We start from the raw sequence: 22,835 nt of genomic DNA, 5'->3' as shown, positions 1-22,835 counted from the left end.
GAAAGGATTTAAGGTGCCGTTTTCGCGCTTCAAACTGATAATAATAATAATAATAATAATAATGTTTTTTATTCCCTTAACAAATACATATAAATAATGCTGGCCTACAAAAGCAGTATCCTGCTTGTGCGTAGGACCAGAGAATCCAGCGAAATACATATCAATACATCATGATAAAAAATCGAACGAGTATAATGTGGCCATTGGAACCAACATTAATACAAAACAGAGCCAAAAATTCGAGACAAAACAAAATGAACACAACTATCGAAATCATTAAGAGGCAAGTATACAGTGATGGGAGTAAAGCAGTGTTTATGGAGGTAATGAGAGGCACCAATTTTTTATTTTTTTGTACTTTTATCTAATTTATTTTCATTAAAGGCTCAGTGAGCTCATTAAATAAGGTGGGAATAAAGTGAGTTCTGCATCTTTTTCCGTATTGCCTGTAAATTCTGGGGATTTTGAACCTTTCTTTGAGCCTTAGGTCCCTAGGCTTGTCCACTGGAACCTCGATCGTTGCATCGTAGGAATAATTTATAAACGTAACATATCTATTAAAATTTTTAAAGAATAAAATTTGGAGCTTCTTGGCTTTATCTTCCATAGCTAATGTTCCGTACGGAGTTCCGTGTGTAATGTTTTTCACCATATGTTTTAAAATTAATCTATTGCATTTGTCTTGTATGGAGAATAGTGACCATATAAAGTGATTCCATATCGTAGAATTGATTCAGCTAACGACCTGTACACCAGTAGTCTTATCTTTACGCTGCACAAACTTCTTATTCTGTACAGATATGCTGAAACGGCACGTAGTCTTTTAGTCACAAATTTCACATGTTGATTCCATGATAAATGCTCGTCCACGTATAATCCTAGATATTTTACACAATTATCGTATGACAAAGGTTTACAAGTACAATTATTACACGGTGTCGAATGAAGTAAAATTCTAGGTGACATATCAACACGTTTATGAGAATTTCGGAAACACATTAACTTAGTTTTGGCAAAATTTACTGAAATGGCATTTGAGTTAGACCAACCTATTAGTTCATTTATATCTCTTTTGAAGACTAAAACAGCATCATCATAGTTTTCATAGGGTAAAACTAGCACCGAATCGTCAGCATACTGAAATAGCTTAGCTTGTAGAGGTAGAATACCCAAATCATTTATGTAAACGTTAAATAAAATTGGTCCCAGAGTGCTACCTTGTGGTACACCACATTCGACTTTAACTGTGCTACTTATATTATTCATAATTTTAGCCATTTGTAGTCTGTCGTTAAAGTAGTTCTGAAAAAAAGTTATAAAACTGTCCCCTGAAACCCAATCTGTAAAGCTTTTCAAGTAACAGAGAATGATCAATGGTATCAAAAGCCTTCGATAGATCTATAAAAAGTGCCAGGGCAATCTTGTTATTGTCTAGTGCTTGGTTAACACAGTCAGAAAAATCTTCTAAAAGTGTAATAGTACTTTTTTGCTGTCGAAAACCATATTGCGTACAAGAAAATAAATTAAATTTATCACAAAAACTGGTTATTGTTAGTTGTACCCACTTTTCGATTATATGAGCTAATGCAGGTAGAATGGAAATGGGCCTGTAACTCTCCGATACCTGTTTTGTTTTTTGTTTTGTTTTTTTCATTTTTATACAGTGGACGTATAATAGATATCTTCAAGCCCTTAGGAATTTTTCCGGTATGAAAGGTGTCATTAATTATTTTTATTAAAACGTGTTTTAATTTATCAAAACTATACCGAATATCTCGTACTCTAATATTATCAAATCCTGGTGTTTTAGTTATTGGCATAGCATTTATAATCCTCAAAAGTTCGCTCTCCGTCATCTGAGGTAAGTACGCCGAACTAGAGCATCTGACCTGTGAAGTGACGGGATTGGGACCGTTCAGTGAAACGTTAATTATTTTTTGTGCTTCTTACGGACTCAACAAAACACTTATTAAATGATTCCGATAACGTTAGAGAAGAATCTAATCCAGGAAAGTTTTTTTTTTTAATTGTATCATCCACGCTATTTTTAGACTTTCTACCAGTTAATTGGTTTACTAGGTTCCATGTCTTTTTTATATTTCTTCTCGAGGAGGTGAATTGATTTAAATAATGTTTCCCTTTTTCTAAACGTATTTTTGCTGTCACTTTATTGCGCACTGCACGAAATTCATTTCTTAGTTCTGTGTTTTCGGGATTTTGCCTACATCTGCTCCAAAGCCTTTCCCTTTGATCACACCATTATAATATTTCCTCGTTTATCCAAACATTCTCAGGTTTTCGCTTCTTCAACTTTATTTTTCTGGTACCTTTGGAATAAATATCCTGAAACGTGTCCACTAGTTTGTCATAGGCTACAATATGATCGAACTCGCATAAAGAATTCCAATCGAACGATTGTATTAAATTATCGTTTTTTTAGTGTCTAGTATAACCAATGGTATAACTTTGTACCCATTTTCTAAATCTACATTTTCAGCAGTAATTTCGCCTAATATTGAGAGTACAGTAATGTAATGGTCAGCTACCTTTTGCTTAATGACTCCAGACAGTGTTTTCAAATTACTAATTCTTATAACTATGTGGTCAATACATGATTCTGTAATTTTATTACCATAATATTCCTCCCTCGTATAATTTTGAATTACATTTTCCAGACCAAATGAAGCGAGAGTATCAAGATAACGCCGGTACTCCCTGTTTATTCTCATTCAGAACATCAATATTGAAGTCTCCTGCCAGAACTAGGTATTTGTTGTTATTAAATTTTTAAAGGAATTGTTCCAATTCATCACAGAATATAGGTATATTTGAACTGGGTGGCCTCAGTTCAAATATATGTATATATAAATATAGGACGTCGGCTCGCTCCGTGGGACAGCTTATGCTTTCGCATTAATATACAGGGTGTCACAAAAGAAAATTTACACGGTCTTTTTTACCGCAAAAATAAACTAGGCATCGCCGAACGCTCATTCTCCGCCCAAAGGTAGAGCTAGAGGTCGCAACCAGATTCCAAAGTTTCAGCCCGATCCGATAACTTAATCAAAAGCTATAAGTGATTTTCCGAAAAATTCAATGGGAAAATGGAGCCCATTTTCGCCCGTTTTCGGTTTCTGGTGCCATAGAGCCCCATGTGTTTGAAAACTTCGTCGGCCTCCATTTTCCCATTGAAATTTACAGAAAATCACTTATAACTTTTGATTAAGTTATCGGATCGGGCTGAAACTTTGACATCTGGTTGTGACCTGTAGCGCTACCGTTGGGCGGAGAATGAGCGTTCGGCGATGCCTAGTTTATTTTTGCGGTAAAAAAGACCGTGTAAATTTTCTTTTGTGACACCCTGTACATAAAGGGAAGTCCGTGATGTCGCAGGCTCTAGAACTCCAAATATAGGTTTGTCGAGGGAATTTAGTTTGTCGTTCAGTTTGCTCTTGATTTTAGAGTGAAGTTCCAAGCTTCAGGAGACTAAAATGTTCTGTTCATATCTTTTTTACGTCACTAGGTCGTTCGATTTACGTGCACCTCCCGCACCAGTGCAGAAAAGTGTAGGGCGGCGTACTTCCGATCGTATCTCAATACACACACCGTAAGTACGCTGCTCTACACTTTTCTGCACCGGTGCAAGAGGTGCGGGTAAATCGAACGAGCCTATTATGTGTAGCCTAACCTGATGTTTAGGATCATTCAGCGGACATTCAAGACATACGTACGTCAGGCGTTAACATCGACGCGTTCTTATGTGCAGTTACCGGTACCAGCTTCAAACAAACAAAGAATCTGCTCCTAAACGTTCATTTCCAGTTTTCGCGTACAATTATAACAAAGAAGAAACAATTTTTGAAGTTTGAGTTCAAGTATCAGCACACCCTGAACTATCCCCCCAAACATCCCATACTCTCAAAGCGGGGAAGCCAGACCTATGCAGAGCGCAAGTTCGTCTGCTTCTTACACAGGGAGTGTGAAAATGTCAGAACGCCGAGCTCTTATTGGCTGATTGAAAGGAATAGTGGATAGACCTCAAAGCATCTAGCATTGAGATCTACCTACTATCCTCTCAATCAAAGCCAATCAAAGCTCGGCGTCGTTCTGACGTCACTGCAACTCCTCTGCAAGAAGCAGACGACTTGCACTCCGCATATAGTCACACACATTATACTGTTAAACAATACAGTTTAAACAGTTAAACGGTTTACACATTCTGCGCGCGAGGCTGTAAGAACAAGAGGGGAACCACAATGCCGCAGACGTAGTTTTACTGCATCTGCTCTCGTTCCTATAAGGAGCGCGCAAGTCCGTCTGCTTCTTGAGAAGGGGTTGCGGTGACTTTAGAACGCCCAGCTCTGGTTGGCTCCAAATGGAAGAATAGTGGGTAGACCTCAAGGCAGCTAGCATTGAGATCTACCCACTCAGAACCAATCAGAGCTCGGCGCTCTGACGTCACTGCAACCCCTGCGCAAGAAGCAGACGGACTTGCGCTCCGCATAGTCAGTGACGGCTTAAGAAACGCAGGGCGTGGCTACCGCCGGACATCTCGTTATCGCCCCGCGGCCGATCAGATTGCGGCACGGGCCGATAAGAACTGTCAAGAACCAATCACGGAGCAAGATGCGTGATTATAATATTAAACCACGCCCTTCTTTTTTTTTTTTCTTTAAGCTGTCGGTGACTATACTATACTCGTTTTCACCTAAAGGGAAAATATAAAGTTTTGCGTATTGTTCATACGCAGCGCGAAAGAGTTCTTACAAGATTTGGTCGCCGGAGGAAGGAGCGATATGCTGTTCGCGTTTGAAGCGTGTACGTCTTGGCAAGATAACACGTGTCTAATCTAAAGAGCACCTATATACGCCAGTTCTCTAGATAAAGGGGGAAATTAGTAATGCTACGCGAGTAGTCTGACTTTTTTCACTATGGTTCTTGAGGTGAAAATGAGTACACATCCATTTCTAACTCTGCGTGTAGTAGTAGGGACATCAAAGCGTAACTTACTTAAAAGAGAAACAGGCAATACTGCTGAAGGGTCAGGACAGAAAGAAGTCAACTGCAACAATGTGACCTGTTGGGCTAGTTGGTTTGAGGTGAACATCTTGGGAATAAACAGCGGCAAAGAAACTTGGACAAGAGTAAAGGAACAAACACGACAGGACGGCGCTGAACTAACAACTGTTGTTTATTACACAAAAATGGAAGGAAGAAAACAAGAAGCATCTTAATCAGATAAAAATATATAGACACACACAAACGTGCCAACCAAGCAGCATACTATGTCGCGATAGGCCCAATCAGTGACTACATAATGCCTGTCATAGTTGATCGCAGAAACTCTTTGTCAGATAACGCCACTGACGGTTCAAGGGGTGTCCAAACAGGACACTACAAAACGCACGACTCCGACAAATCGTGAAAATTGAAGCGGGCGCGAAGCGGGCGCGTCCGCTTCAATTTTCACGATTTGTCGGAGTCGTGCGTTTTGTAGTGTCCTGTTTGGACACCCCTTCACTGACGCATCTCCCGCCAAGTTCTGAGATAAAAAAGGCCTCGATAATTTCTCTTGTCACCCTGTCTCTATGTCTGTTCAAAACAATGGCTTCACTAAAATTAGGCTGGCACATGCAGTCCCTGCAGTGTAAAGGTAGCAACCCCCCGACTGTAGCCCTGAGTGAATACGAGTGCTCCCTAAGTCTATCATTTAGGCAGCGGCCCGTCTGTCCAACGTACACCTTGCCACAAGACAAGGGGATCTTATAGACCACGCCAGAAACACAGGCCACAAACGGCACTGCGTGTTTTTTGGTGCATTTGTTTTTTGACCGCTTTCGGCAATAGCACCCACCTTTGCACATATCTGACACATTTTTTGTGGGGCAGAGAACACAACCGGTACACCATAGCGCCCTCCGACTTGTTTCAGGTTATGGGAAACCTGATGAAAATAGGGGACGACCACCATTCTTTTTTTTTTTTTTTTTGTCAAAATCAGTCTTTTTTTCTCTCCCTTTAGCACTTTTCAACAGGGAGCTAGCCACCTCGGTCAAAAGGGCTGATGGAAATCCTGACAGTTTTAATCTGTTAACCTGTCTGTTGAAGCTTTCATTCATCAAGTCGACGCAGGATTTTTTTAGGGCGGACCCGAGACAAGAGACCGCTATACCCCTCTTTACCAATTTAGAGTGGCATGACCTATAATCCAGAATGGCCTTTTTTGTGCGTGGACTAAATGACCAACGAGCACGTTTTTCCTCAAAGTGCAACGAAAGGTCAAGGAATTGTAGAACCCCTTCGTTGGGTTCTTCAAACACTGCAAGAGCACTTTTTACACTCCTGTCCACTTCGCCAAGATAGATGTCGCTCAGTATTGGGGCCACACAGGACCCAATGCAAAATCCCGTTTTTTGTAGAAAACTTTTCTCGTTCCATCCAACCACCATCGAGTTAATGTAAAAACTTAGAAGTTCTAGAAAGCTTTCCAGGGTAATACCACTAGAATTTCTGAACGCTAGTTATCCGTTGCGCTCGATACAGGACTTGACTGAAGAGGACAACTGATCATGAGGCAGAGAATAAAAGAGGTCCTCAACGTCTATACTAAATGCCGACAAATGCGGAAACTTATTGCTTTCAAAGAAATCCGCCACAGCCTCAGAATTAGTAACTCTGAAAGGGTCTCCAATGTCCAATGGCGACAATTGTTTCTGCAGGTATGACGACAATTGGCGCTGTCAAGTACGTCTCTCAGTTATAATTGCCCTAAACGGGCACGAGTCTTTATGTGTTTTAACACTAAAAAAGACTTCTAGGTGCAGACCTTCCGATTTTTTAATATTCTCCCCCAACTTTTTTAAGGCCAGGTTCTCGCACATATCCATGGCCCGGATCTTTGCCATCTCCGAATCTTTCACCTCTTTGCACTCTTGCTGATGTAAGAATTTGCTTTGTCAGAAAACATGCCGGAGTGGCACGTCAAAAAACAAAAGCACCAAAAAACGGGTGTATCTCAAAACGCCCCATTCGCGTTTGAACCTTGCGCATTTCGTCCCATTCTCATTTGGTCCTTCTCGTTTGAACCTTCTCATAAAATACGAATCAGTTTTTTTTCAACTGGGCCCATTCTCATTTTTCCCGTTATCTGAAAACGTCCCATTCGCATTTGGACGTTGCGTATTTCGTTCTATTCTCATTTGGTCCGCCTCGTTTGAACCTTCTCATATGATTCGAATCTGGTTTTTCTCAACTCGGCCTATTCTCATTTTGCCCGTTCTCTGAAAACGCACCATTCGCATTTGAACCCTTGAGCATTTAGTCCTATTCTCACTTTGTGCGCCCCGGTGGAACATTCTCATAAAATCTTAATCTTTTTTTTTTTTTTTTTGGCAACTGGGCCCATTTTCATATTGCCCGTTCGCGCTACGACCGAAGCGGACTAGCTTGGCAGGCTTCTGCCGTCATTATGCCTTCCCGGCTTGGTACGTGAGTCTTACCTTGCTTGGGCACCCAACATACCATCAGATATAGAGTCGAAGTATAGCTAACCCCACCCCTTAGCTTGGTCGAATCCATTTTTCTGCCTTCGAAGAAAGGGATACTATCTTTTACCGACGAACATCTCTCGTAAACCCCCCCCCCCCCCCCACCCCCACGCGCACGCACACACACTCCTCACCTCCCAAAAATACAAATACTACAAGATAGCGTAATGCGTTTGCACAATGACGCCTAGCTGCTTTCCTTTCTCGAAACGAACGCAAACTCTGTTTGAACAGAAATAGCACATGTATGTTCAATATAGAAGTGGTTGCATTGTCACAAGTCGAGCCACCTCAAACAAGATGACATTTCGGAATGTGATCTGTTTGCGATAAGTAGTTGGTCTGTTGTTTTGTCAGGCACTATCTTTTCTCGACGACTACGACGCACGGCTAAAATCATTGGCAGAGAGAGTAGGCCGGTAGCGTGGCACACACGCAAAAGAAAATATTAGTGAATTTATGAATATATATTACTCGAAAAAAAAAAACAGATTTGGAGTAGAAAGAGTCAAATGTGCTGGGTTAAAGCGAGATATTTATGAGAATATCTGTCTTGAGAAGGGCCAAGTGAGAAGGGCGAAAAGAGAACGGGCTCAAATGAGGGTTGTTGAAATACGTAGGACGAAATAGGAAAGGGCCAAATGCGACAGGTCAAAGCGAGAAGATCTTTTTGAGAATGGTTGTTTTGAGAAGGGCCAAGTGAGAAGGTCGAAAAGAGAACGGGCCCAAATGAGGGCGGTTGAAATACGAAGGACGAAACGCGAAAGGGCCAAATGCGACAGGTCAAAGTGAGAAGGTCTTTTTGAGAATGGTTGTTTTGAGAAGGACCAAGTGAGAAGGGCGAAACGAGAACGGGCTCAAATGATAACCACCCCCAAAAAACACGCAGTGCCGTTTGTGACCTGTGTGTCTGGCGTGGTCTATAAGATCCCCTTGTCTTGTGGCAAGGTGTACGTTGGACAGACGGGCCGCTGCCTAAATGATAGACTTAGGGAGCACTCGTATTCACTCAGGGCTACAGTCGGGGGGTTGCTACCTTTACACTGCAGGGACTGGGGTGGTTATCCTTTGAGCCCGTTCTCGTTTCGCCCTTCTCACTTGGTCCTTCTCAAAACAACCATTCTCAAAAAAACCTTCTCACTTTGACCTGTCGCATTTGGCCCTCTCCTATTTGGTCCTTCGTATTTCAACCCACCTCATTTGAGCCCGTTCTCTTTTCGCCCTTCTCACTTGGCTTTTCTCAAAACAGGTATTCTCATAAATATCTCGCTTCAACCCAGCACATTTGACCCTTTCTACTCCAAATTTGGGTTTTTTCGAGTCATATATATTCATAAACTCACTAATATTTCCTTTTGTGTGTGTGCCACGCTACCGGCCTACTCTCTCTGCCAATGATTTTAGCCGTGCGTCGTGATCGTCGAGAAAAGGGGGCACGGGCCGTTCCTCGAAAGACAATTCGTAATAGGGCAACTCGTCGCAGGGCCGTTCGTCGCACAGGGCAATTCGTCATAGGGCGATTCGTCACTAGGACAACTATAGTCCGTTGCACCTAAGAACGAAGGGCAAGGGTAAAACGGGCGGGGGAGGAGGAAGCAGACGGAACGCTAACGATAGAAAGAGGTTTCCCCCTCTCTTCTCCAGCGTTCCGTCTGCTTCCTCCTCCCCGGCCCGTCTTACCCTTGCCCTTCGTTCTTAGGTTGCAACGGACTATAGTCGAAAAACGCGAGTTTTGAAATAGCGCTTTGTCGAACGAAAAGCGTCGCCGAAGGTATTATAAGCATTGACCTATTTTTAGGTGTTCGGTAGCTTTGTTATTCAGCATGTGTGTAGTATCCTGTTTAGAAAGATTAGTCGCCTGTTTGGTTCTAAGTTGATAAACAGCTTAGTTAACCTTGGAAGCAGAAAAACTAATTTCATGGGTGCGGGAAAAAATAAGTAAAGAAAGGAAAACGGTAACTAGTAATTGCACTCAGCTAAAAAATGCTCAATAAGCAACAAAACCCATAACAAAATTATCAAAAAGAAATGTTTCACGAATTGTCATAGTGACGAACCGGCCAAGGACGAATTGCCCTATGTGACGAATAGCCCTGCTACCAGCTGTCGTGCGACGAATTGTCATTCCACGAACGGTCCTACACCCCGAGAAAAGATATATAGTGTCTGACAAAACAACTGACCCACTACTTATTGCAGACAGATCACATTCCGAAATGTCATCTTGTTTGAGGTGGCTCAACTTGTGACAATGCAACCACTTCTATATTGAACATGCATATGCTATTTCTGTTCAAACAGAGTTTCCAAGTTAAGTGTTCATCGTTCTTTCTTTTTTTGCGTTCGTTTCGAGAAAGGGAAGCAGCTAGGCATCATTGTACAAACGTATTACGTTATCTTCTAGTATTTGTATTTTTGGGGGTGAGAAGTGTGTGTGTGTGTGTGTGTGCGTGGGAGGGGGTTTCGAGAGATGTTCGTTGATAAAAGATAGTATCCCTCTCTTCGAATGCAGAAAAATGAATTCGACCAAGCTAAGGGGTGGGGGTAGCTATACACTCCGTGCAACGCGACTGGCGCGCCGCCGCGCGGCCGGTAGCGAAGGTAGGCAATGAGAACCCCGGAGAAAACGAAACCGAAACCACGCCGCGTACGTTGGTACGCATTGAAGTCGGAGTGGTACGGTTGCGCTGGGTTCACAGCATGAAGTGCTGCCTGTGCCATCAATAGTTGTGCTGCCTGTGCCATCAATAGTTATGCGTCGTATCTCGTGGGTACAAAGTTTCACAGTTTTTCACCTCGCTGATGTTTTCTGGGACAGCGACAACGATGGAGCCGTGCCGTATACGACGCGAAAAATTTGGTCTCCCGATCATGTCTGCCACTGTGTCATCACGGCTGACATATTCTACACTGCCGCTTTGCGCTCTGCGTTTGTTTTCGTACCAGTAACGCCTACATGTGTAAGCGCCGATGGGACGAACTGAAATGCCATCCCACACTCGCGGGTATGAAGTGCCAATTTCGTTGGAGGAATGCCCTCCAAAGAAGTTTCGTCCCCATCGTACGTGTCGATGATATTTCCGGACAAGTATGGCGCGCAATCTGTACTTCATGAAGAAAGATTCGAACGGTAAAAAAAGTGACAAATATAAACCTAAAGAAAACAACAATGAAACTCGGAATCACTGGAGAATCGACGTTTTGAGTATGGAAGTTTATGTGGCGTGCTTTCTTTCTGGATCAGCCTCCTTTTGGATGTGAAAATGCTGACACCCTGAGTTCTGTAGACAATTTTATTTCTCGGCTTTAGAGCCACCTATCGCAAAGTTGTTCGAACTGGAAGTATCGTCCACTGGTCCCTTTTTACCTGTAAAGTGTGCACCTCCCACGATCAGTGATATTATCTTGACAGCCTTTGACGGTCAAAACTGGTTCCCATTTAGTTACGCCGCCCAAACTAAATTTCCACCTGGTTTCGCTATGCCAACTCTATTTGTTATAATAAGTGTTGTGCCAAGTGACGGTCATGTCAAAGTACCTGTGCGCCGAAAATCAGCACCTCGCACAACAGGTTATTACACAACAGCTGACCGCAAAAGCCCTTGGCGGCCAAACCGTGTGTTGGCCGACAGCTTTGTTTTCTCGGCTTTGGAAACACCTTCCGTAAAGTTGTTTCAATTGGAAGTACAGTCCACCAGTCCCTTCCTACCTGTAACGTCTCCACCTCCCACAATCAGTGGTATTCTCTTGACAGCCTTTTCATGGTCAAAACCGGTTCCCATTGAGTTACGCCGCCCAAACCAAATTTTCACCTGGTTTCCCTATGCCACCTTTTTCTTTTTGTATAATAAGTGATGTGTCATGTTACTGTCAAGTCAAAGCACCTGTCTACCCAAATCTGCACTTTGCACAGCCCGCTATAACACAACATTTTTGGGTCCAATATTGGATATCCCGTACAGCTTTATTTCTTTATTTGTTAGAAACATAACTTTCACACCTGCTGCCTTAAAGCAACTTGGCACTCTTCGTGCGCAAACTTAGTGAACATCCCACTCGCCTCCAAATATCATCGTTCCAGCAGTCATAGGTTTACAGCGACGAGCGAAATAAATTTCCCACTCAGAGCAATTATGGTGGCGGCCGTCTTGTTTTTCGGAAAATTGCTCCAATTCCTTTTTCGGCCGCAACTAGAGAAATTACCCCTAATAACGACTCACTCAATATATAAGTGGAAAACAGCTAAATGCCCTTCTGCCCCAGCACTCATGCAACGTCACCCTCAACTTATCGGCTCAAAAAGCAAAAGTTTCGTCCGCGCGCGCTTCCGCCGCCACAGTTTGGCATGCGAAAAGGCGCCGCAGGCTGCTGAACGCGCCTCACAGTCGAACGCCAGCTCCTCCGCTAGCGGCGCTGCGCGCGTTTTTCAAAGCGCCCCCTATAGACCAACAGGTTGTTTACAAACAAACCCGCGTTTGCCCACACCAAGTGTGGGCACTGCGCGTGCGCAGAAACCGAACTCGCGTGAAGTGAAGCGTCTGCGCATGCGCAGGGCCGTCGACAGCGCCACCGCAGCGGCGTGACGTCAGGGCCGCGTGTTGGTCTATAGTTCCCGCACGGAGTGTATACTTCGACTCTATATCTGACGGTATGTTGGGTGCTCAAGCAAGGTAAGACTCACGTACAAAGCCGGGAAGGCATAATGACGGCAGAAGCCTGCCAAGCTAGTCCCATTCGGTCGTTGCGTGAACGGGCAATATGAGAATAAGCGCAGTTGCGAAAAAAAAGAAAAACGATTCGGATTTTATGAGAATCTTCCACCGAGGCGGACCAAGTGAGAATATGACGAAATGCGCGACGTCCAAATGCGAATGGTCCGTTTTCAGATAACGGGCAAAATGAGAATGGGCCCAGTTGAGAAAAACCTGATTCGGATTTTATGAGAAGGTTCAAACGAGATGGACCAAATGAGAATGGGACGAAGTGCGCACGGCCAAAATGCGAATGGGACGTTTTCAAATAACGGGCAAAATGAGAATGGGCCCACTTGCGAAAAACACGATTCGGATCTTATGAGAAGGTTCAAACGAGAAGGACCAAATGAGAATGGGACGAAATGCGCAAGGTTCAAACGCGAATGGGACGTTTTGAGATACACCCCAGGGACTGCATGTGCCAGCCTAATTTTAGTGAAGCCACTGTTTTGGACAGGCATAGAAACAGGGTGACAAGAGAAATTATCGAGGCCTTTGTTATCTCAGAACTTGGCGGGAGATGCGTCAGCGAACCGTCAGTGGCGTTATCTGACAAAGAGTTCGGGTAACTGCGATCAACTATGACAGGCATTACGTAGCCACTGATTGGGCCTATCGCGACATATTATGCTGCTTGGTTGGCACGTTTGTGTGTGTCTATATATTTTTATCTGATTAAGATGCTTCTTGTTTACTTCCTTCCAATTTTGTGTAATAAACAACAGTTGTTAGTTCAGCGCCGTCCTGTCGTGTTTGTTCCCTTACTCTTGTGCAAGTTTCTTTGCCGCTGTTTATTCCAAAGATATTCACAAAAAGAAGTGACTTTAGTCAATTTTAGAAAGAATATTTTTTCAAGTTGTGCTTTTTGTTTTAATATAGGGCGTAGCTTAGCTATTTATGGAACTGTTCTTCGCTGGAGACGCAAGTGGGAGCGTTCTGTGTCACCAAGAACACACTTCTCTGGCCTTGCTTCTCTCTGGGTCGAGTGCACGCCTTCTTAGCAACTCGATTTCGAAATTTTCAATATTTGTTCATGGTGAAATTCGGAGGGTGTTTTTTGCGGTTTATCTTGATCCGAGATACCGCGTATAGCGGAGCTTAGTTTTGTTATACTCCCGATTCGCAAGGGCTGCAGACATAAACAAAAACGCATCCAAAGACACAGAAAGATCACGATAGCTACGAAGAATATTTACTCGAAATACGCGGTGCCAACTCGAAACCGGAACAGAGGCTTGCGCAAATCACGTGCTCAGACCGACTTCTGTCGTGACCCATAAACACAGCAACATTGACAAGTTGTCCCGAATGGACGGCGGCGATAAGCGCCCTTTTGTCAATTCGCCGAGATTAGGAAAGAGACTGAAGTGAATTGTCCAGGAAACACAGCTGACCTGGCGCGCGTTTCGAGCATTTTCCTTTCTTCTTTTGTTCCGTAACCGAAATTTTGAATACTAAAATTTTTTATGACAAATCAAAAATTAAAAACATTTTGCTTTCTTGAATCTGCAAACACGATCAATATCCACACCGCGTGGCCCGCGGTACTATAAGTGCCCATGGTCTCCGAAATTAATCGTACACGCGCACGCCATTGTGTGCGTACGTGACGGGGCAAACATTTGTAATATTCGTTCGAGCTGCGGAGTGGTTCATTGGTTATCGCGTGATAAAAACTTGCAGCGACGCCGAACTCGCTGCGGGAAAGTTTGCGATTGATTTTATGCTGTGTCATGTTGCTTTTACGGTTCAAAGGAGGGGAAGATTGTCTACGCTCGCAACACGCTAACCACTTGCGAGTGCGGGTTTTCGGTCCTTCGATCTCACAAAACTCACGCAAAGTAAATATTAGGCATTTTAGTGAATTGTTTCAATACCTTTAATAACAATATGATGCATGTGCAAAGGCGTCGGTGTAGTATGCGGTATCGTTATCAGAACCAGAAATAATCTTAAAGCTCCCTAATAAAAAAAATAATAAAAAAGTTACCCTACAAAATTTATATGTATAAGAATAATAAACCCTGGAGATAGGAAACAAGGGAGACAAAGGACAAACACAAATCTCCAAACACAGCTGGTGCGCGACCGAAAGAAATCCGCCTGTTTCTGGTATCGAACAGGGGACCTTTCCATTTCCTGTGGAGCTCTCTACCAACCGAGCGAACTAGGAGTTAGACGTCAGTAGAGCACAGGGGTTTTAACAGCTGCCACCAGTTTAACACAAAGGTGAACGGCCTGCATGTTAGGGTTCTGGTGATAATGAAATTAATGTAAAGGTGCAAGCGATCTGGAAAAAGAATAACGATAATAATCCCTGGAGAAGGGGAACAAGGGGGACAAAGGACAACAACAATCTCAAAGCAAAGCTATATAGGTGAGTGGTGAGTGTCTGAAAAAATCCGCCCGGTCCTGGTATCGAACCAAAGACCTCTTCATTTCCAAAGGAGCGCTCTACCAACTGAGCTAACCAGGAGGTCCGTGGCACAAACGGGTTTTATCAGCTGCCACCGGTCTAACATGAACAAGGGTGAACAGCCAGGCCGTTCGTAAGCGGGAAACACGAAGAGCATTGGTGACATAAACTCGACTCCGGTCAGATCATGCGATTATGTGGAGTCATAGCCTGCTATATACTGACAAAGCGTGGCAGATCGCCACGAGAAGCAGCCGCCGAAATGGAAAAGGTGGAGCGGCAGACAACGGATGAGAGAAGCCACGTGACTGGCGCCCCGGTGCGGCGAGACACTGAAACACACTTCTCCCGAGTGAGCAAGTGTGTTTCGGGCCTTCGCCGCTTCAAAAGCTGTTCGCTGACGTCCAGATTCCCCGAGAAATGACTCTTCGATGCTCTGTGCTACCAGAGCTCGCGCTTCAAATCTGCGACCGGGCACTCTATGGCTCCGTCGTCAAACTGCCAGGCTTTGTGAGTATAGAGGGGGCTATGGTAGACTCTTGTTCCGACTGAGAGTTGAGGGCGTAAGCGATACTCGTTTTGTAGGTTATGAACATCAAGAATTAGTTCTTATTTACTGAAAATATAATGAAAATAGCTTTGTAAGACCTCTTAAACTCTAGCTGGTAATATGAGGCCCTTAGCACTTGACTGTGTAACCATCATTCGACGCTAAAATATCTAGAGAGTTCCCGCAAAACACCTCGGAGAGCCCATGACCGCGACCCTCCGTAGGCTTCAACCGTTGGCTCTCTTAACGGGGTCATGAAACGATATCGGGTTGGAATGTCCGTGACTTTGCAGAGGCCTACTGGTCCTAGTCTGGCCCAAGAATACTCGGACAGACCGCCACTGATTCAGAAGCTTCTAGGTCACGGTGAAATTGCGAGGATAAAAAGGGTCTATTTCTTTCAGTCTTGCCTTCGCAAAGCTTGACGACGTAACTGTGGGATCGAAACAACCCGGTTGACGACAGTCGAGAGCGGCTCGTGCATTGGACACGAGAACTGCGTGACCCCTCGACCAGGGGTTTCCCCAGGAATTGAAATTAGGGGGAGTGCCTAGATTTTTAGGGGGGAGGGGGGGATTGGGGGAGGGGGCATTGAGAATTAGGGATGCCGCGAACTTTTTTCGAATCGAAGTTTCGATGATCGAATCAAGCGGTTCGAAAGGTTCGAAAGATTTCGATTTTTCGAATTGTCTACATCGTAAAATTCGACGGAAGTCGAATTTTCGAACTTGTTGAGCTAAGAAGTTCGACGCTTTTCGAACCGTCGAACTTATTAGGCTAAAAAATTCGATCTTTATCGAACCTTCGAACTTATTGCGCTCCAAAGTTCGATGCTTGTCGAACTTCCGAACTTGACTGACCAAAAAATTCGATGAATTTCAAACTTTCGAACTTATTTATAATAATAATAATAATAATAATAATAATAATAATAATAATAATAATAATAATAATAATAGTACCTTTATTTTTTCCAACAAAAACAATGTTGAAAAGGTGACTTGGGAAAAAAGCTGTAAAAACAGCTTGACGAGCCCCAAACCACCTACACCAGCAGTCGCGATGCAGGCACTTAAGATTTATACAAAATTGAAACATGACATGTGTACTACATGTTTGAACAACTTTGCAAAGAAAGAACTGACGCTAAACAAGATAAGATTAACAAGATAAGATTATCAAGAGAATTCGAAAAGTTTCGAACTTTCGAATCCTGAAAAGTCAGAATTTCGACGAACTTTGAACTTTTAGGGTAAAAGTTCGACGTTCGTCGAACTTCGAAAGACCAGCGGACGGCTTCATTTGAATTCAAGTAGATTCGCAGTTTTTTTTTTTTTTTTTCTCGAAGTTTTACACGCGGTGCTGCGTTCCTTACGAAAGACAATGGCGTTTGTTTCAATGTTCTGGCATGCTTAGTTTTAAAGAAATTAATTTCCGAAGGGGCGAGGAAGGACGACGGGTTTTTGATGATTATCGTTTGTGCCAGATTTGAAGCGCGCTGTAGCCGAAGCTATTTGTGGTAGAGATGTTATACTTTTTTAAGAATGATCTATGTATAGCCTAGGTAAGTGCCATCTTAAGATGTGATTATTGCTATTCAACGTGAGTTTCGAAGAAATGTCCAAACATGTATCTACATGCAATTATGCCCTAAACTTGATATTTATTTTCGTCTAATTTGTTTGAGGTATTGCATTTAAATTAACACCACAGACGGTACATATCATTGCCATCTGCAGAATACAAAATAATGTATTTATTGTTTTTTCACGTTAAGGAATAAATTAACTCATGGCAGAAGATTTCTAATAGTGTTCAAGTTCAGCACGTCATTGAAAGAAAACTTTTCTCTTTTTTTTCGCTTCACGATCCTGGGACGTGTTTCTCTTAGCCTGTACACAATTTGGTAAAAGAAACTTGTTTCGAAGTTCTGAACCTCTGAATACGCAAGAATACAACACTTCCGGCGAATTCTTGATAGTTTTTTTTTTTTTTTTCCAACTTTTTATCCCCGCATTTTTTTTTTTTTTTTTTTAATTATTGGCACAGTTATTTAGGTCGAAAAGACGGGTCCATATCACAAGAGCGAATGACATTTTAGCGAACGGCGACATTTGAGCGAATGGTCGTTTTAGCGAATAACGGGGGCGCGCGTTAACCCATCCGTCGCGCTGCTCTTTACGCCGCTTCGCGGCGACTGTCTGCGGCAACTCATTACAAAAATATGAACTCATTTGGCCCACCCGAAAACGCCGCTTCGCGGCGTCCGACTATTCGCTAAAGTGTCGTTCGATGAAACGTGGGCGTTCGCTAAAACGTCATTCGATCAAGTGAGTGCCTCCCCGAAAAGACATAGCTTTGAACTTCCGAACCACTAAGCATGTGACGCTTACACCCCGTTTTTCCTCTTCCGACGCCACTTGTATGGTAGGACGCTCCCCAATCTCGAGTTATGTCGGCTTTTTGCGAGGCGATTCCTCCGTCCCAGAAAATAAACCTCCAGGACAATTACAAACTTAACTTACTATATGCCAGCGTCACTCGGGCGGCGTTCGATCAGATTACTACCAGCGCGCAAGGGGTGGCGAGGTAGTTTGCCAGGTCGCTTCAAGGTTTTTCTGAGCCTCAACCTCCTGCTCGCCCCTGGCCATTTCGAACTGGATGAGTCTCGTAAAACAGTGTGTTCGTGTGATCATCTACTGCGTGATGCAGGTTAAAGACCCCCACCCCGAGCTGGCGGTCACAATTACTGATCCAAGGTCACACGTCACTCTGCACTGGCAAATATTCCAGCACATCCGGAACACTCGTCGTCTCATTTAATTGCCTGACCAACTTCGAAGAATCTAGATATCACACCCTAACTTTTCTAAACTTGATTTTGTGAAAACCAGTGAGTCGTGAAAACGTTATTTGAAACAAACTGTGGAGGAACTTGAAAACCGGACTTCGAACTTTGAAAAATTGGACTCGAAAAGAATTCAAAATCTTCGAAGTTTTTTTTATTTTTTTTTTCGAATTCAGCGTTAAAAGAGAATCGAAACCTTCGAACTTTTCGAACTTTATGCAGAAAGAAAATCGAAATCTTCGATTTGTTCGAACTTCATGTCTATAAAAATTCGAAGCGTTCGAAGTTTTCGAATTTTATTTCCAAAGAATTTCGAAATCTTCGAATTTATCGAACCTGAAGTAAAAAAATATTCGATTCCGAAATTCTAGAAACCGTGAAAGCTTCGAACTTTTCGAATTCGAAACTCCACTGTGATTGAAAGTTGCGAATTTTTCGAATTCGAACCTCGGTCGGTACGAAAATATCGAAATTTTTCGAAATCGAACCTCAGTTCGTTTTGCAAATATCGAAACCTTTCGAAATCGAACTTGGGGTGGTTCGCGACATCCCTATTGAGAATAGAGGAGTCGTTGCGAATTAAGGGGGTGCTAGGGAAATCAGCGCACTCGACTTCGTCTCGTAACAATCAATGCCTCGGCGGACACTCGTGTCCGACCACTGCGGTGATGAGAATACCCGAACTCTAACAATAGCGAGTTTTAGAATAGAGGGCCCCACAGCTTTGGGTGCCCCAAACAGCTTGGGGTGGCACAGTGAGCATGCGCAGAACTTCTGCGCATGCCCGTTGCGATGCCCCAAGCTGTTTGAGGCACCCAAAGCCCTGTGGGACCCCCTACTCCAAAACTCGCTAATGCCTAGAGCTCAGCGCGCGTTTTCTACTTTGCCAACCTCAGCGCGTGGCCAGGCCACGTGACCGCTTGACCTGGCTCCGAGTAGCTCCGAGTTGAGGGGATGAACAATGCTCATATTTCTCGATCTTTTTTTTTTTTTTTTTTCGACTGTTTTTGCTTTGAAAGGAAATCTAAGGCAAGTTTATTCAGTTATTAACTTCAGGGAGTGATTCTAAGTAGCATTTAGCGAAGGTAAAAAAATCGTCTCATGGCCCCTTGAAGTGGGCGCTCCTGCAAACAAAGCATTCAGCAAAAGTATATATGTCCTCTCGCTTATGCCTTTGGTAGCCTTTGTATGCAACTAACGTCACTGAAAAGGTGAAAACGGCGGGGGAAGAATCCCGAGTTGTCCAGCCCAGCGCAAGCTCCCTGCCTTCCGTAACGCTTGGGAGACTCGTGCACCTCGAGCGAGCGCGCATCCAGAGCACGACGGAAGGCAGGGGGGACGCGTGCTGGAGGCCGGGCGTTCGTTCTGTCGGTGATCGGGGCCATCTTTGCGCGGCAATGCAGTCGAAGCCATGGCGTCCTTGCCCTCGCGCATCTTTAGGGCCCGTCAAAGCCATGCACTTGCACTCTGACGCGTAATGTAAACGATTTTATTTTAGGCGGGTTCGATATGTTTCGCGATTTCTGCGAAGTGGGAGTTTCGGCAAAATTTCGTGGGCACATGTATTGGCGATTAGGAGCGGTATGCTATGCATTCGATACCACATGAGATAATAAATTTGTAAAATAAATTTTTCGCATTTTTTTTTTTTAGATTTTGAGTTTTTTTTTTTAATAGATTCTCGCAAAAAAAGTTTTAAAAAAAATTATTTTGCTTGCTTCATTTTTTTATGGGGCGATGTTTTCGCGGTCACGCAATACGTGAAGGCGTCCACGAAGCATTACTTGCACAAAAATTCGAAACGTGCAGAATTCTTTCCACGTTATTTTCTAAACAATGGGCTTTTATAGTGCGCGTGAACGGCAAATATTTTATTTATTTATTTATTTATTTGCATGCAGTCGAACGCCGAGGCAGGAAGACATAATAAATACAGAAGGAACCAACAAAAATTGAAAAGCCCACAGAAAAACAAACATAAATTTGTGGTTTGATTTAGAAGCATATTTGCGATTTCTGCGATATAAATTGTCGCGAATGGTCCGTTTTTAAAATATTGCTCGAAACTATTTTCTTGAGAATCGAATTTCGTGAGGTTTTCGGTTTACCTTTTACCAACCGAAAATCACAGAAAATTCAGAACACGCAAAAATTGTTTCACGTAAATTACTTTTTTTTTTTTTTTTTTTTTTAAAGGGTTATATTCAGCGCGCGTAAATCGAAGTAATAGTTTCGTCGGTAGCATATTTGCGATTTCGGTGCAACACCCACGTGTGCTTCGTTGTTTTTGTTTCTAAAAATGATGCGAAATTTTATATAAATTCGAATTTTTAAACATTGTTTTTTTCTTTTTTTCACACGTGGTTTGGTGTTTTATCCTAAACTCCGCTTTCGTCGCAGCGTGAGTCGTGAAAGCCTCATATCTCTCGCAATTCCTTTTTTTAATGCTGCGTATTGCCTTTTAAAAAGTGCGAAGCTGATAGTACGAAAACGTTTGCTGCGAAAGCTCCCGTGCACTCACTAAACTGACAAGGAATTTCGCTGGTGGATTTGGAGGTAATTTGGATTCTCTTGTTGCTCCATTCGCATCAAATCCACCGGTGGTTTTGCCAGGAATTGTTGAAACCCCACTACCATCGCCAAAATGTATATCAAATTCACGCCATTTCTATTTGTCCTCGTGCGCTTGTCTGTCGCAGCGTGCTGGAGATCTGGAAACCTGTAAAAGAAAGAAAACAAACAAATGCTTGTTTAATTTTTTTTTTATGAACATCGGGGATTTATTTAGAAGATTACTTGCCTTAATTTAAAAGATAATTTCATTTCATTTCATTTATTTACTCTCAGGACCCGAAGACATTACAGAACAGTGGGTTAATTATTTAAAAATACAAGAACACAACGCTAACAAGGCAAAAATACATTAATATCAGTGAACAAGGCCCAACAACTACGTCAATACATAAAAAAAAGTACGAACATCGCTAAGGAACATTTAAAAAAAAAAATTGCAGTTGCAGTTTTCAAATCAGCGCCCTTCATGACACGGTCTCTAGTTTTTGGGCCTGTTCTTGAATGACAAGGAAATGTGATCTAAAATAACAGAGCCTAACATTAATTTTTTTTTTTTTTTTTTTTTTTTTTTACAAGTTACGTTAATTCAAGCTCTACCCTGGGGAAGAGGGAAGTGAAACCTATTTCACTAAAAAAAGAAAAAACAGGAAAAAAGACAAAACAATAGACACTACTTCTTTTTCTTTCCATTAAGTTTTTTTTTTTTCTTTTTTAGGACGAGTTTGGTCTGGTTGAATGCACGATGAAGGTGCATAATCGTGCATTCCTCTGAATCGACATATTTGTTTTTGGCAGATGATTAATGTGAGCCATTAGCCCCGAGAGCGAACACAAGCGTCGCTGCGGTCGCCGCGCCCTGATTGGGTGAGGCGTACCGTGACGTCAGGGGGAGTACTCCGCTCCGCGATCTCGCATCGGCTCGCTTCCCAGCACCGGTTTCCTGGTTTGGCGTTGTGTGCCGCAAGCTCTTCGAGGAGCTAGACTTCGTTTACCCGGTATACAAGACGTTGAGTTAGGCCGATATTGACGTGCTTCCGTACATTTTATAAGCCTGCTCGTCCCTTTTACCTTTAAAATTAGGTTACAAATCCCGAAAGCTATCGGAGGAGGCAATTCCGCCGATGAACCTTCCCGCCCGTCCACACGACAGAAGGCAATCTTGCGAGGGGTCGGTGAAGCGGTGGCGCAAGTGTTTCAGACGCTGGAAGTCTGATCCTTGCCTGTTCATGATTTAGGACGATATTACATCCCGCTTTCAAGGCATTTGAAGTGGCATTTATATCATGGGCCTTTGGGTGGTCGGCAAATTAGTTGGCGACCCCGACTCTGCGCTTCCACTCTGCATGCGCTGGTTCGCAGATGTTTTAAAGGCCCTGCGTCTGAATATCTTTGAAGTGCTCGTGAAACAGGGTTGTTTTACATAAATGTAGCTTCTTTGTGAATTAATTATATAGTTTATACACGTATGCAGGCATATTTCTTAGAAGATGCACAATTACTGACAATTAGTTTGTATGGTAGCAGCAAAAACGGCCGAATCGCCCGCAGGTGCCTGTATGATATGTATTGAACTGCCCAAAATATGCACAGCAATAGTGCCGTAATTTGGAATGTTTATACTTTTTCCTCACATTCTTTATTCCAGCCTTGGGTATTCGGAAAATACACCGTTTAGTCTGCATTGTCATTTCCAAAAAAAAAAAGAGACATTGCTGCAGGTCCCTAAAAGCTTCCTCATCCTTCGAACTCCCTACAGCTGGACTCACTGACAGCAGAGGAAAACAGGAGTAAAGGGCAAGCATCCGAACGTCTGTCCAGTGGTAGATGCAGCACTAGTAGCAGAAAATGTGAAACCTGTGAAGGGCGACAGTCTGCGTGAGAAAAGCTTCTGGTATTTTAGCTTCAGGACACTTCGATTTAAGTAAAATCTCAATTTTAGGGCTTAAGGGACTAATAACGAGCTAGACACTTTCGCTTACGTTTGTTATACATTGCTTGAGGGTTGATATAAACAAGTCCACAAATATCACCCGTGTAGTCCTTTGAAATACTATCCTTGTTTTTTTTTTACTTTGCTCCTGCACTTGGGCTGTCTTACTTGTGATTCTCTCCCCATGACCCAGACTGTATTTAGCATGTTGCTCGA

General features: G+C 43.1%; 1 protein-coding gene across 1 annotated transcript in view; it reads left to right on the top strand.

Annotated features, from left to right (window-relative positions):
• The window catches only part of LOC8031796 (monocarboxylate transporter 13), a 66,108-nt gene that overhangs the window by 33,785 nt on the left and 9,488 nt on the right, over positions 1–22,835 (top strand). The window lies entirely within an intron of this gene.

Source organism: Ixodes scapularis, unplaced genomic scaffold, assembly GCF_016920785.2.
Source record: "Ixodes scapularis isolate PalLabHiFi unplaced genomic scaffold, ASM1692078v2 PGA_scaffold1__304_contigs__length_218370807, whole genome shotgun sequence".
Lineage (NCBI taxonomy): Eukaryota > Metazoa > Arthropoda > Arachnida > Ixodida > Ixodidae > Ixodes > Ixodes scapularis.
This window is presented reverse-complemented; position numbering and strand designations above follow the sequence as displayed.